We start from the raw sequence: 13,603 nt of genomic DNA on the forward strand, positions 1-13,603 counted from the left end.
CCTTGATGACGTATCACAGTAGGTGTGAGTACAATAGTTGTATTCTCCTTGGGTTGATTCAGCTGAGTCTTTAACAAGAAAATTTTCTCATGCACTGTTCTTGTTCCGACTTTATCCTGAATGGCTATGATATAAAAAAACGCGAATTGATCTCAACTATTTTTAAATGTTTTATTTATTTTTTCAATGTAAATTATAGTTGGAGCTAAAAAAATTAGAAAATTAAACGATATAAAAAGTAAAATCCGAGTTGAAATTAGTTAATTAAAATAATCTATCGTGAATGTGAATTTAGTATGCTATCCTTACACGTTTGAATTGAACCAAAGGCTATAAAATTAAGGCGAAAAATCGTAAGTAATAGATTTAGTGGCCACTAGCTTTTAAGTCAGGCAGTTGAATTTATCTAAAAAGAAGTCGTTCCTTCAGACTTAGCTATACCAATTTTCTTGTGCCAACTTGTCTGTCGACGCATAATATTCCTATTGAATATTTATCTCAATCACTTTTGAGCAAATAATAAGCCGCATATCCGATACAAGTGTTCTGGTCTCTGTGAGCATTTCAAGTTGGTAGTACTATATCATCTTGTAAGGTTGGGTTCTGGGCTCGCCTACGGTTGCCTAATACCTACCACCCAAGCCCCCTGTGGGTTGGAGGAGCATTGAGTCGATCATCGTACTCAAGAATGTGTTGAAAACCAGAATTCACCCACAGTATCCATGCTTGTCGTAGGAGACGACTAAAATGGACATCAAGGCAACTCCAGAAGTTGCCTTGCCTTCAAACTCACGGGATCTGCCCCATCAGGGCAGTTTCGGAGGGGCAAAAAGAAAAACCCAAGAGACCAGAGATGGGTGAAACTCCAGGCACAAATGTAGGTGAAGAGGCTAAGTCGAGGGTGGCCAGGTGCCCTAGAGGCAATTTGGCGACCCCTCCTTCAGCGGAAGGACCTACAAAAAGACCAGGAGTTGTGACATCACATTTCGTAAGGCGGCTGGCATAGCTCAAATTGATGGTAGCGAGCAGCAATATCGATAAGATAAGATGCCAGCCAGCTATTATTCCGATTCATGCAGCTTTAATATAATAAAGATTTCATTTCAATACCTTATTATAAATCTAAATGTCTGTCAAGTTATATTTTTAATTATTATTATATCCTCTCTCTCGGAAAGGTGTTCTTCAAATTATCCCTCTACCTCCATGTTCATTTGGTCCTCTTACATTGAGATTTCTCTCTTTTGCAATTGAGGGTGCTTACCCCCCACCACCATAACTTTGGGGAAGTTTTGGCCTACGGTGTTATCTGCCATAGTAATGGGACTCTCTCCCGGCAACTTAGAAGGAGCTCGGCCTGTTTTCGTCACTCTTCTCTAGACTTCTCCCGGACTGGCTCGTAATCGGTTTAAGTGTGCTGAATCCAAAAAAACGTACCTGTACCTGCTCTACCAGCTGACGCCTATCCAGGGAACGAACGCTTAAAAAAACCGGTGAGTCCGTTCCTTTATTGAAAAATTAGTTAAAAAGGACCCTTAGGTCGGAGCCAGTTCTCACAAAATGGCGAGCCGCGAACATGGACTTTAGGAGGGGGCTCAGTGTACATAATTATCCATAGAAAATAACTTTCACTTAGATCAGTCTTTTCAGTGAATTTTTCAAATAGAAATATTATCAGCATATTAATTTATCACTGACATTGAAAATTGATAATCTTTAATTCAATCTACAGTATATCAAGATACCTGAATTGAATTCAATATTCAAAAAATTATCAAGTTACCTGAGATAGAATTCATCATTCAAAAATGATTGAATTTATTAGAATGATTTATAGAGAGCACCTTACCGAGAGAGACTTTTACGCCTTTGGGATATATTAAGTAGGCTATTTCTGTGATATTAATGTTAATTCAATTAATATTCTAAGATGATTATACAGTATTATGATATCATTTAGCAGAACTTTACAATTAATAAATTAAGTTACCACAGGCCATGTTCTACAAAAGCCTGCAATAAATGAAGACTTTAAAAACGTTCATAAATTTTAATAATCATATTGAATTAGAATTGAAATTTTAAGGAAGATTATATTCATTTTATATGAATTTTATAGTTCTGTGGAAAGACAGGAATGATCATCGCAGGCTTTACATGCAAAGGCATGCAATATGATGATAGTCAAGGTAATATCAAGGCTTCATGAAGGACATATTGAACTTGACTGCTACAAGCTCATTATTAAATGATTATTATAAGCATACTCTATACGGATTATATAAATTTAATATTCATTACTGAGTTATATGGATAGTTTCTAAGAGAACTTCATAAATAATTTAGCAATTACACTATTATAAATCCATTTTTAAATAAATTACCTTGATAATAAATAATTTAATCTTCGGTAGTATTGATTGAGGCTACTATTATTGGCGCATAGTGGGAAATTATAATTTATATACGTCAACTATAATACTCCATTGAATATAATACAGTATTATATGGATTACCTTAATAGCCAATCGCTACTTGAATAACTTGTTTTGATACTTGAACAATAATTTATTCAAAGTTATCAATTTGAGTCATTATATTACAAATTAAGGTAATAGCGAATTATGCTACGGTAATATTACTGACACATAATGTTAAATTATATATTATAGAAATTAACGATAATGGGCCTTTTTCAAATAATATAATATATCATATGGATTGTCTTAACAATCAACTACTACATGACTTGTGCATACTCCAACAATTCAAAAATTATTAATCGATTTTTTTCTTTAATAGCCTGTTATTAAATGACTTGTACATGCTCCGACAATTTGGAAGATATTTATTTATTCAAAAACAAATAGTGCAAATCAAGGCTGTATTTATTAATGCCAAAATTATCAGCATAATTATTATTATTATTTCATGAGTGCACAATACAAGTCAGGAATCATTTGCAAAAACAAAGATTGCGAATTAGTCCAATTTTCTTTAATGATTACCTATATCATTAGCATATGATTGAATATCATAATATCGAAATGATTGATTATGTTTTATTGAGTGTTCATGGTTATGTTTGATTGTTTTAAAAGTAGGGGATATTACTTGCGTTTCATGTGGGCAGAAGTTATTTTATTGCGGGTTATTTTATTCATGCTTTAATAAATGAATACTAACTTGGTAATTCCCAATATTTCCATCGCGCATCATTATATAATCAATCATTAATATTGATTATAATTGTTATGATTGATTCATTATCGCGAATTCGCTTTTATTAGCTCAATTGTCTCACGTCAGTGCAGTTGCGAACCAACTTCTTCGTTTCTATCTTATCAATTATTTCGTTATTTCACTCGCTTCTATGCATTTGAGGGCTTCATCGTTGCATTCTTCAGTTGTCTTTGCCATGATTTTCGCTTCGATTTTCCCTTTGTAAAGATATGGGGAACGGATTGACCAATGACTTCAGCACAGCCGCGGACGACTCACCCGGCGGACATCCACGGTCCAGCAGTCTTTCATCTACGCAAAAGGTCCAACATCTCTGTTCGTCCACACATCTCGACGCGGCAGTGGGAATTCATGGAAGAGCGTCGCCCACCAGACTAACGACCCCAGAATCCGTGGCTCCGCAGGGGGACGTCATGCAGCAGGCCGCGTCAACTCAGCCAAGCAGTGCAGATGATGGAAACCCGCCTTCTCCCACTGAAGCTGCCGAGATAAGAGATCAACAACTGGATCAATCACCACCCTCATCAGCCGTGACGGATAGTTTTCTAGATTTCCTTGATGAATTACGCAATGAACGGAGAGCTCATCAGAGGAGTCTGGAGAAACGTCTTTTGGAGGTGATGAAGGAAGCACAGACGAACATGTTTTCCAGATTGGACCGTATGGAGGAGAGTTTTCAATCGCCTGTTCTCAACCTTGGTGAAGATTCACGAAATAAAAAGATTGAGCCAAAAGCCAAAATTGAAGAACACACTGACTGTGAGATGACTCATTGTTACAGAAATTAGAAAAGCTAGAATCCGAAGCTAGAATAAAAGCCCAACCAAACAGAGCTTTCTACAAGCTAATCCATAGGGTAATCGGTTTCACGCGCGAATGAAAGCTTGCGGGTTCAAGACCAATCAAACTCTTTTTCCTGCTGAGAATTTTCAACTCTGATGAATATTATGCAGGTATTCGTAATTTAGACGAAGTAATAAATAATTATTCTATTTTTTTATTTTTCCTGGACATAAGGAGATTGCCTTTTACAACAGAAACTTTTCTCCAGTACAAAGCACGGGTTACCTGCTAGTCATTTATAAGAGTGTTTCTGGAATTATTCATTTTAATGTCATATTTTACTTTCAGAAAGAATCATTACTCCATTCTCAGAAAGAGTGCAACATAGTAAATGTATATTAGCGGCTCAACTGTTCAAGATTATCGTAGAAAAAAAGTCAAATCTTTGTTTGGCAGCAGATGTAACTAGTTCTGTAGAACTATTGAATCTTGCGCAAACCTTGGGACCCTATATTGTCATTTTCAAAGTCCACGCCGATATTGTGAAAGATTTCAAGCAGGAAACTGCTGACCAATTGAGATCAATCGCCAAGTCACACAAGTTTCTCATCATGGAAGACAGGTAATTATATCTCTTCATTTCAGTTTTATATCAACTTGTCAAGGTGATCATTGTTGTTTTATCAATTAGTTGTAAATAAAACCAACTCATTGCAAAATTTTTAATTTCATTAATCATCCACTTGTCGCCAAATTTATGTTTGGGAATTATTCTCTGTTCAGATTCTAAAATTAATCCAACCAGCCTCGGAAACTAAGCTAAAAGTGATTCATTCTCTATCATTATTATTGACTTCAACAAGTTCAAATTATGTTGTGTTACTAAGTTACGGGTTTACATACTTTTGTATTACAAAACAGCCTTATTCAAAGTTATAAAATAAGAAATCCAATTTTTTTCAAGTTGGAACCAATGTAACCCTTCAAGTGTCCAGTTCAATAGCTAATGATCAAATAATAATTTCGCAGTTGATGTTGTTTATTTCGGTTTAGTTGGAATTAATTTTTGTTCTATTTGCTATTGCAGAAAATTTGCAGACATTGGTGAAACAGTGAGACAGCAGTACTGTTCGTACTCTCCATGGGCAGATCTTGTCACCGTCCATCCTCTGCCAGGTGACGGCGTTCTGAAAGCGCTGTCAACTGCGTTCACAGAGTCCACTTCTCAACCAAGGGCTGTTTTCATTGTCGCTCAGCTCAGTTGTCAGAATAATCTTATCACTGCTGATTATACAAAAGGTGATTATTACAATAATTATTTCATCCATTTTGTAACATTATATTCTCTTTAAGTTTTATTTCAATCAAATTGTTTCACGAAAATCTTGGCTTGCTTCTTGTGTGCAGTGTTTCTTTGAAGATTGTCTATGTGATTGACGTTGACAGCATATCATTTGCTGCAATTTAATTTGTACAGTATTTAAACTGGACAGTTCCCTTGATGACGTATCACAGTAGGTGTGAGTACAATAGTTGTATTCTCCTTGGGTTGATTCAGCTGAGTCTTTAACAAGAAAATTTTCTCATGCACTGTTCTTGTTCCGACTTTATCCTGAATGGCTATGATATAAAAAAACGCGAATTGATCTCAACTATTTTTAAATGTTTTATTTATTTTTTCAATGTAAATTATAGTTGGAGCTAAAAAAATTAGAAAATTAAACGATATAAAAAGTAAAATCCGAGTTGAAATTAGTTAATTAAAATAATCTATCGTGAATGTGAATTTAGTATGCTATCCTTACACGTTTGAATTGAACCAAAGGCTATAAAATTAAGGCGAAAAATCGTAAGTAATAGATTTAGTGGCCACTAGCTTTTAAGTCAGGCAGTTGAATTTATCTAAAAAGAAGTCGTTCCTTCAGACTTAGCTATACCAATTTTCTTGTGCCAACTTGTCTGTCGACGCATAATATTCCTATTGAATATTTATCTCAATCACTTTTGAGCAAATAATAAGCCGCATATCCGATACAAGTGTTCTGGTCTCTGTGAGCATTTCAAGTTGGTAGTACTATATCATCTTGTAAGGTTGGGTTCTGGGCTCGCCTACGGTTGCCTAATACCTACCACCCAAGCCCCCTGTGGGTTGGAGGAGCATTGAGTCGATCATCGTACTCAAGAATGTGTTGAAAACCAGAATTCACCCACAGTATCCATGCTTGTCGTAGGAGACGACTAAAATGGACATCAAGGCAACTCCAGAAGTTGCCTTGCCTTCAAACTCACGGGATCTGCCCCATCAGGGCAGTTTCGGAGGGGCAAAAAGAAAAACCCAAGAGACCAGAGATGGGTGAAACTCCAGGCACAAATGTAGGTGAAGAGGCTAAGTCGAGGGTGGCCAGGTGCCCTAGAGGCAATTTGGCGACCCCTCCTTCAGCGGAAGGACCTACAAAAAGACCAGGAGTTGTGACATCACATTTCGTAAGGCGGCTGGCATAGCTCAAATTGATGGTAGCGAGCAGCAATATCGATAAGATAAGATGCCAGCCAGCTATTATTCCGATTCATGCAGCTTTAATATAATAAAGATTTCATTTCAATACCTTATTATAAATCTAAATGTCTGTCAAGTTATATTTTTAATTATTATTATATCCTCTCTCTCGGAAAGGTGTTCTTCAAATTATCCCTCTACCTCCATGGTCATTTAGTCCTCTTACATTGAGATTTCTCTCTTTTGCAATTGAGGGTGCTTACCCCCACCACCATAACTTGGGGAAGTTTTGGCCTACGGTGTTATCTGCCATAGTAATGGGACTCTCTCCCGGCAACTTAGAAGGAGCTCGGCCTGTTTTCGTCACTCTTCTCTAGACTTCTCCCGGACTGGCTCGTAATCGTTTAAGTGTGCTGAATCCAAAAAAACGTACCTGTACCTGCTCTACCAGCTGACGCCTATCCAGGGAACGAACGCTTAAAAAAACCGGTGAGTCCGTTCCTTTATTGAAAAATTAGTTAAAAAGGACCCTTAGGTCGGAGCCAGTTCTCACAAAATGGCGAGCCGCGAACATGGACTTTAGGAGGGGCTTTAATATAATAAAGATTTCATTTCAATACCTTATTATAAATCTAAATGTCTGTCAAGTTATATTTTTAATTATTATTATATTCTCTCTCTCGGAAAGGTGTTCTTCAAATTATCCCTCTACCTCCATGTTCATTTGGTCCTCTTACATTGAGATTTCTCTCTTTTGCAATTGAGGGTGCTTACCCCCCACCACCATAACTTTGGGGAAGTTTTGGCCTACGGTGTTATCTGCCATAGTAATGGGACTCTCTCCCGGCAACTTAGAAGGAGCTCGGCCTGTTTTCGTCACTCTTCTCTAGACTTCTCCCGGACTGGCTCGTAATCGGTTTAAGTGTGCTGAATCCAAAAAAACGTACCTGTACCTGCTCTACCAGCTGACGCCTATCCAGGGAACGAACGCTTAAAAAAACCGGTGAGTCCGTTCCTTTATTGAAAAATTAGTTAAAAAGGACCCTTAGGTCGGAGCCAGTTCTCACAAAATGGCGAGCCGCGAACATGGACTTTAGGAGGGGCTTTAATATAATAAAGATTTCATTTCAATACCTTATTATAAATCTAAATGTCTGTCAAGTTATATTTTTAATTATTATTATATTCTCTCTCTCGGAAAGGTGTTCTTCAAATTATCCCTCTACCTCCATGTTCATTTAGTCCTCTTACATTGAGATTTCTCTCTTTTGCAATTGAGGGTGCTTACCCCCCACCACCATAACTTTGGGGAAGTATTGGCCTACGGTGTTATCTGCCATAGTAATGGGACTCTCTCCCGGCAACTTAGAAGGAGCTCGGCCTGTTTTCGTCACTCTTCTCTAGACTTCTCCCGGACTGGCTCGTAATCGGTTTAAGTGTGCTGAATCCAAAAAAACGTACCTGTACCTGCTCTACCAGCTGACGCCTATCCAGGGAACGAACGCTTAAAAAAACCGGTGAGTCCGTTCCTTTATTGAAAAATTAGTTAAAAAGGACCCTTAGGTCGGAGCCAGTTCTCACAAAATGGCGAGCCGCGAACATGGACTTTAGGAGGGGGCTCAGTGTACATAATTATCCATAGAAAATAACTTTCACTTAGATCAGTCTTTTCAGTGAATTTTTCAAATAGAAATATTATCAGCATATTAATTTATCACTGACATTGAAAATTGATAATCTTTAATTCAATCTACAGTATATCAAGATACCTGAAATTGAATTCAATATTCAAAAAATTATCAAGTTACCTGAGATAGAATTCATCATTCAAAAATGATTGAATTTATTAGAATGATTTATAGAGAGCACCTTACCGAGAGAGACTTTTACGCCTTTGGGATATATTAAGTAGGCTATTTCTGTGATATTAATGTTAATTCAATTAATATTCTAAGATGATTATACAGTATTATGATATCATTTAGCAGAACTTTACAATTAATAAATTAAGTTACCACAGGCCATGTTCTACAAAAGCCTGCAATAAATGAAGACTTTAAAAACGTTCATAAATTTTAATAATCATATTGAATTAGAATTGAAATTTTAAGGAAGATTATATTCATTTTATATGAATTTTATAGTTCTGTGGAAAGACAGGAATGATCATCGCAGGCTTTACATGCAAAGGCATGCAATATGATGATAGTCAAGGTAATATCAAGGCTTCATGAAGGACATATTGAACTTGACTGCTACAAGCTCATTATTAAATGATTATTATAAGCATACTCTATACGGATTATATAAATTTAATATTCATTACTGAGTTATATGGATAGTTTCTAAGAGAACTTCATAAATAATTTAGCAATTACACTATTATAAATCCATTTTTAAATAAATTACCTTGATAATAAATAATTTAATCTTCGGTAGTATTGATTGAGGCTACTATTATTGGCGCATAGTGGGAAATTATAATTTATATACGTCAACTATAATACTCCATTGAATATAATACAGTATTATATGGATTACCTTAATAGCCAATCGCTACTTGAATAACTTGTTTTGATACTTGAACAATAATTTATTCAAAGTTATCAATTTGAGTCATTATATTACAAATTAAGGTAATAGCGAATTATGCTACGGTAATATTACTGACACATAATGTTAAATTATATATTATAGAAATTAACGATAATGGGCCTTTTTCAAATAATATAATATATCATATGGATTGTCTTAACAATCAACTACTACATGACTTGTGCATACTCCAACAATTCAAAAATTATTAATCGATTTTTTTCTTTAATAGCCTGTTATTAAATGACTTGTACATGCTCCGACAATTTGGAAGATATTTATTTATTCAAAAACAAATAGTGCAAATCAAGGCTGTATTTATTAATGCCAAAATTATCAGCATAATTATATTATTATTTCATGAGTGCACAATACAAGTCAGGAATCATTTGCAAAAACAAAGATTGCGAATTAGTCCAATTTTCTTTAATGATTACCTATATCATTAGCATATGATTGAATATCATAATATCGAAATGATTGATTATGTTTTATTGAGTGTTCATGGTTATGTTTGATTGTTTTAAAAGTAGGGGATATTACTTGCGTTTCATGTGGGCAGAAGTTATTTTATTGCGGGTTATTTTATTCATGCTTTAATAAATGAATACTAACTTGGTAATTCCCAATATTTCCATCGCGCATCATTATATAATCAATCATTAATATTGATTATAATTGTTATGATTGATTCATTATCGCGAATTCGCTTTTATTAGCTCAATTGTCTCACGTCAGTGCAGTTGCGAACCAACTTCTTCGTTTCTATCTTATCAATTATTTCGTTATTTCACTCGCTTCTATGCATTTGAGGGCTTCATCGTTGCATTCTTCAGTTGTCTTTGCCATGATTTTCGCTTCGATTTTCCCTTTGTAAAGATATGGGGAACGGATTGACCAATGACTTCAGCACAGCCGCGGACGACTCACCCGGCGGACATCCACGGTCCAGCAGTCTTTCATCTACGCAAAAGGTCCAACATCTCTGTTCGTCCACACATCTCGACGCGGCAGTGGGAATTCATGGAAGAGCGTCGCCCACCAGACTAACGACCCCAGAATCCGTGGCTCCGCAGGGGGACGTCATGCAGCAGGCCGCGTCAACTCAGCCAAGCAGTGCAGATGATGGAAACCCGCCTTCTCCCACTGAAGCTGCCGAGATAAGAGATCAACAACTGGATCAATCACCACCCTCATCAGCCGTGACGGATAGTTTTCTAGATTTCCTTGATGAATTACGCAATGAACGGAGAGCTCATCAGAGGAGTCTGGAGAAACGTCTTTTGGAGGTGATGAAGGAAGCACAGACGAACATGTTTTCCAGATTGGACCGTATGGAGGAGAGTTTTCAATCGCCTGTTCTCAACCTTGGTGAAGATTCACGAAATAAAAAGATTGAGCCAAAAGCCAAAATTGAAGAACACACTGACTGTGAGATGACTCATAGTGACACAGTGATATTGACTGAAGCGACAACAGAGACACAAGTTCCAAAACAAAAAGACAACATTACCACACTCAAAACCACTGTAGAGGTTGGAATAAATACCACAATGACTGATTGTAGTCCAATAATTGACTCTGAGCTTGAAAAAATTGGAGCCATTGGCACCATAAATGAAATGTATGAAATCGAAGAAGAAGTTCAGTTGTTGAAAAACAATGATTCGATTTCATCTAGCGGTTCAAAGCTCACTATCTGAGTAGTCAAAGCACAAAAAGCCATACTACATGAGGTCGAGAATAGTTTGGCTGAAATTAGCGGTGCATTCTAGGTCAGTGTTTTGAGTTGACTTGCGAATTCTACTACAAACTTTGATAATGCTCTCTATACCGTTCTGCCTCGTACTTCTACTCAGCACTCTACACAAAGACAAAAATTGTGGATCGAGTTACATCCAGCTTCTGATCACCTTCGGAAATGGAACAAAGGTTTCTTTCATCTCTGTACGGGACCTTACACCATTGCTCAGGTATCCAGCCAGGGTGATACCTGTAGAGCCATTCTATCTGTGAGCGGTTGGTCTTACTTCATGAGGCTCTTACTTCACGATTGGCTGACGAGTAGCGCTCCGGGAATGATCTGTCAAAATCGTCAACCTTCCGGTCCCTCACAATGCTTCCTCGAGACTTCACTCTACCTGACGTTATCATCGCCTTCGTCTTCATCATCGTTGGAGTTACTATGCTTCAGAGATCATTGATCTACGAGCCTCATGAAAAGCATAGCACTAACTGGATTTTTTAGTTTATTGTTATTACAAATATGCTCACATTTGTGATTGCTTATTGTTAATTGTTTATTATTTTATTAGTTATTGTTGGTTCATAGTATGCACATATCATTCTTAAAACTCAAACATTGAATTATTATATTGTAAGCCTGTATTTATGTAAATGTATCCCAAAGGCGAATTTATGTTTTATTTCTGTGTCACCAACTTGAAAATTATCAAGTTGTGTGTTGTGTCTCCTGCTGCCCCATTCCAGTATGATCAGTATTAATAAATTTAATAAATTGATGGATATATCAATTTTGAATATTGTGATAATTCACTATTTGAAAATACTTATTTTTCTCAATTGGAGCAGAGTTCCATGTACTCTATTCTTGAGTGTTGTGTCGACTTGATGTTATGTGATGGTGCAGCAGGACAATGTGATAAATTTGTGTTAAATGTAAAATATTATATGTCTTTCTTCATGTGTCAGTGCAGTTATCAGCACCTTAAGTGCGCTCCACTGTTAGGAGTAGCCCTTCTGGTCTTCAAGACGAAATATTTTGAAGCTTTGTATATTCCTAATTTGGAACTTGAATTTTCAAATTAAACTTTAGAGTTTTTCAAATAAGATAACTGCACAAAACGTTTAAATTAACATGCAATGCACATAGTTGCATGAAAGGACAATTTTGATACTAACCGATCTTGTATTTACACTGATTGAATAATATTTTCAACACAGACAAAAAAAAATTAAAATTAAAAGTTGGAGAAAAATTGTTAAATCAATAGCAGCAATGTGCTGTGATAACAAAACATCAAGTAATAAAATTAAATAACAAAACAAAGCAAAAAAAAAAAATTAACCAAAGAAAAATGTCTGTGATATATTGTAAACTAACTCAGTATTATTATTGTTATTAGCATTAAGATTAGTATTAGCATCATTTTTAAGATTATTATTATATTTGTTAGATGTTATTTAAATGTACATTATTTGTTATTATCAGGATGCCTCACTGTAAGAAAAGTGAGAAAGTTACTAGATTCGAAGATAAACACCGCCAATTAACCAAAATCAATTTGAAAGAATATTATTCACAGAGTGAACGCACAGCCGGCCACTGAGATAATCAAATTAGAGAGATGAAACATGAGGGAGAAATGAAAGAATACAGCCAAACACAAAGTGAACACATGAAAGAGAAAGGAAGAGGTACCAATTTAATTGACAAGGTAGTCTAGAGAATGAATAATAAACACATTTATGGAAATTGCCAACATTTATAATAATTGAAATGGAAGAAATCATGAATCAAACTGTGTGAGTCTAAAGTATAATATGAAGAAGATTGCTCAAATTGGAATTAGCCTTCGGGAATTGCTATTTGCAAACTTATGTGGCATCACTGATGTTGTCATATTTGGAGATGTTGGAGTATGGCGGGCCAGCAAATTTGGTATTGCATCTTGTTGCATCATTTGGGATTTTCTTCTTTTTTCTGGTGAGTGGGGCTTGTTGCCCACTTCACTAATTATTGTAATTGCTGTGGAGAGAATTCCACTTGTAAAGTCGAAGGGCTTGGACCCAGGCTTACATTATTTGTACTGATGGTTGATTGTTTCCTATTGGGTACTACCATAATCCTAAAGTATAGCAGTGTAATGTTAGAGATGCTTGGCTAGTCTTGCTGCAATTGACCCGATGTGAGGGCTGAAATGTGCTGTATGGGTGAGAAATTGGCAAGACCTTGAGACTCAACCTCTTGCAAATTTGGGGCTTTTATGTGACATCACATTTCGTAAGGCGGCTGGCATAGCTCAAATTGATAGTAGCGAGCAGCAATATCGATAAGATAAGATGCCAGCCAGCTATTATTCCGATTCATGCAGCTTTAATATAATAAAGATTTCATTTCAATACCTTATTATAAATCTAAATGTCTGTCAAGTTATATTTTTAATTATTATTATATCCTCTCTCTCGGAAAGGTGTTCTTCAAATTATCCCTCTACCTCCATGTTCATTTAGTCCTCGTACATTGAGATTTCTCTCTTTTGCAATTGAGGGTGCTTACCCCCCACCACCATAACTTTGGGGAAGTATTGGCCTACGGTGTTATCTGCCATAGTAATGGGACTCTCTCCCGGCAACTTAGAAGGAGCTCGGCCTGTTTTCGTCACTCTTCTCTAGACTTCTCCCGGACTGGCTCGTAATCGGTTTAAGTGTGCAGTTGATTCATGTTAAATATTATTGCGTGCA

At 36.2% G+C, this 13,603-nt stretch overlaps 1 protein-coding gene across 1 annotated transcript in view; it reads left to right on the forward strand.

Moving 5' to 3' along the window:
- The window catches only part of LOC111046935 (uridine 5'-monophosphate synthase), a 42,157-nt gene that overhangs the window by 12,064 nt on the left and 16,490 nt on the right, over positions 1 to 13,603 (forward strand). The window lies entirely within an intron of this gene.

The sequence above is a fragment of the Nilaparvata lugens genome, chromosome 4, assembly GCF_014356525.2.
Source record: "Nilaparvata lugens isolate BPH chromosome 4, ASM1435652v1, whole genome shotgun sequence".
NCBI lineage: Eukaryota > Metazoa > Arthropoda > Insecta > Hemiptera > Delphacidae > Nilaparvata > Nilaparvata lugens.